This window comes from Alligator sinensis, unplaced genomic scaffold, assembly GCF_000455745.1.
Source record: "Alligator sinensis unplaced genomic scaffold, ASM45574v1 scaffold13_1, whole genome shotgun sequence".
In the NCBI taxonomy this organism is placed as follows: domain Eukaryota; kingdom Metazoa; phylum Chordata; order Crocodylia; family Alligatoridae; genus Alligator; species Alligator sinensis.
In genome coordinates this window covers 3,074,334-3,076,889 of record NW_005841909.1, presented here as the reverse complement: position 1 = coordinate 3,076,889, position 2,556 = coordinate 3,074,334, and the positions used below count along the sequence as shown (strand labels likewise).

The 2,556-nt window shown below is 39.6% G+C and overlaps 1 protein-coding gene across 3 annotated transcripts in view; it reads left to right on the top strand.

Annotated features, from left to right (window-relative positions):
• The window catches only part of ESR2 (estrogen receptor 2), a 71,301-nt gene that overhangs the window by 14,090 nt on the left and 54,655 nt on the right, over window positions 1-2,556 (top strand). For 2 of the 3 annotated variants that reach the window (XM_014517454.2, XM_025197963.1), the window contains exon 1: window positions 1,111-1,242. The exons of the other annotated variant lie outside the window; for it this stretch is intronic. The gene's annotated coding sequence lies outside the window, so the exon portion shown is untranslated. Of the gene's footprint in view, window positions 1-1,110; window positions 1,243-2,556 lie in introns of those variants that run through there. 3 annotated transcript variants of the gene reach the window in all.

Sequence of the window (2,556 nt, the reverse complement as noted above, 5' to 3'; positions counted from 1 at the left end):
CAGCAGGAAGTGAAGAGGAGTTGCTTTTGCTACAGCCATTCATTTACTAGAAGAAAACATACTATTATGCCATTGTGCATGGGTGCTTGAAGTTGGCTGTACCCATGGTAATTCCAAAGGTAAAGAGAAGCCAAAGAGTTAATTTGGGTCAATTGCAACAAAATATCTTAATTCTTTTTATCATTTTACAAAATCTATTTTTTTCCCCATCTGGCTAAATTATTTTTATTTGCAAAGACCTGAGCTGCTCAGCATCTTACAGGTTCAGTCTGAAATCTGATAATCAAATGGCATATTTATTTCCTCACAATATACATTTATTCATGTAGATGCATCTCGTTTTCCTTGGGTAATAAGGGAATGCCAAGAGCAGGAGGCATGTAATGAGTAATAGTTCTATGTAGAAACTAATGAGCAGGGCTATTGCGATGCATAAAGAACGACTTCTTTCTTCCACTACTGATAATCACATTTTGAAAGGATTGTTTAATTTATTGTCACTGATACCCAAGGTTTAATTCAGCAAAAATAATATTAGGTATTTATTGGGGGGGGTGTTAATCTGTGTAGAAGTAGAGTTCTTGTCTCTTTGCTGAGGTAGGAATAACTGTTTTCTTATCACTGGAAGGTAGTTCAATTTCAGTTGGGGAACAGGTCATTTCACTCCAATATGACCCAAAAATTCTTTATTCAAAGGGTCTGACTTGTCTAGAAAATCATCTGTATCTTCTAACTTAACCTCAGTGACTGACAGATCAGTATATAATATCAAGTAGCAGCATATTCTGCTTCACTAGACGGCTTATGAGTAGAAAACTCACATTTTCCAGAATTCAAAAAATAAAACTTTAAATGAGCTGTTTGGTAAAAGCATTCTTTAAAAAAAATCTTGGGACCAGTAGCTTGCAATAACTAGGAGTGTTTTAGTTGCACATAGATGCATCTATTTTAGTTTGTTTAGATTGCTTAATAATTTACCTGTGTACTTGTTTGACCGTGACATTCAAATCAATTCTTCTGCTTGGTCTAAAGGTACATTTGATGCTGAGTAGCCAAGATACAGAGGGCTGAAATTATAGAGCTGTTTAAAGACCAGAAACCTAATTTGGGGGACAACACTGAAAACTTCTGTTTCCATGTAGTCATGAATACCAGTGTCTTCCTCTGCTTCTCAATATAAATGGAGTTGTAATCTCTCTATGCCAGATGTGAATTTAGCCTTCTGTCTTACATTTGTGATTGGTAAGTGGCATTCAAGGAATCGAAGCTATTGTTGTTTACTTCCTTAAAAATGTCATTTGGGTTGTATGGTATTTTGCTTAAACCAAACTGACCTCAGTGGGTAGAAGCTTTTCCTTTAGCAGGATCCCAAAGGAGTATGTCTGACTCTTGATTCCTGTTTGCCTCCCTTGCGTCTGGTATAGGTCCAGCACTGTGAATTTAAGTTGGATTTAAACTATCTGCTTGCAAGCTGAATCTCTTAAAAAAGAAACTTTCTCGGGGGTGAGTGGAGAAAGGTCAGGTAGGAGTTTAGGAATGCTTTGTTGACAGTTTCTGTTCTCTAGTTCAATGCATAATACTGAAGTGAAGAAGGCATAGCTTATTATATTGACAGGATTGTGTTGTCATTGTCTTTGTTTCAACCTGGCCCAGCACCCCACAGTACAATCTCTGCACCGTTCTGAGCACACCCAGCTGCTAAGTCCTGCATGCTTTGAAGCTACTGGGTTTGGGATAGAGTTTACTGATTGTTTATAACTCTGGAGCCTTAGAACATGCTGCTTTGTGAATATACTGTCCTTCCATGAGATGTACAAGTTCATTTGCCTCAGATCATGAAAACAGTGCCTCAGATCTCCTGAACCCCTCCCATCACACATGCACACAACCCCTCCATTTCTACCCCAGTTTTACCTAGGCCAGGGATTCTCAATCAGGGTGCCATGAGATGCTTTTAAGAGTCCTGTGCAGTGCTGCACAATATTAGCACCATTAGCTATTCAAAAGCCTACACACAGCTCGCAAGATCAACCTAGAGGTTTCAAATAGGAATCCATAGCGTCAAAAATATTTTGACTTGCTGTGGTTTTACTGAGCTCTTTGCAACAGAAGAATTGCTTTATTATTTTTGCTCTATTATTTTTTCTGACCGTGAGAGTGGTCAGGCACTGGAACAGGTTACCTAGAGAAGTGAATTCTTCAAGCTTGGAAACTTTCAAAAGCAAGATACACAGACTCTTGGCTGGGATGGTTTAGTCAGGGATGATCTTGCCTTGAGCAGGCAACTGGACTAGATGACCTTGTGAAGTCCCTTCCAGCCCTACTTTCCTATGATTCCTATGATTTTTCTGTAGTGAAAAAAGGAGAAAAATTTAAGACCTGGCATTTTACAAGTGGGGCCTTCTGTGTAACGAAGAGTGCCTTCAGTCTTAAAAAGATTGAGAACCATTGATTAGGCCAGGGGCGGGCAATTATTTTGGGTGGAGGGCTGCTTACCCGGTTTTGGCAGGCTGTCAAGAGCCGCATGGGTAGCCCCGCCTCTTGACAGGTGCCCCA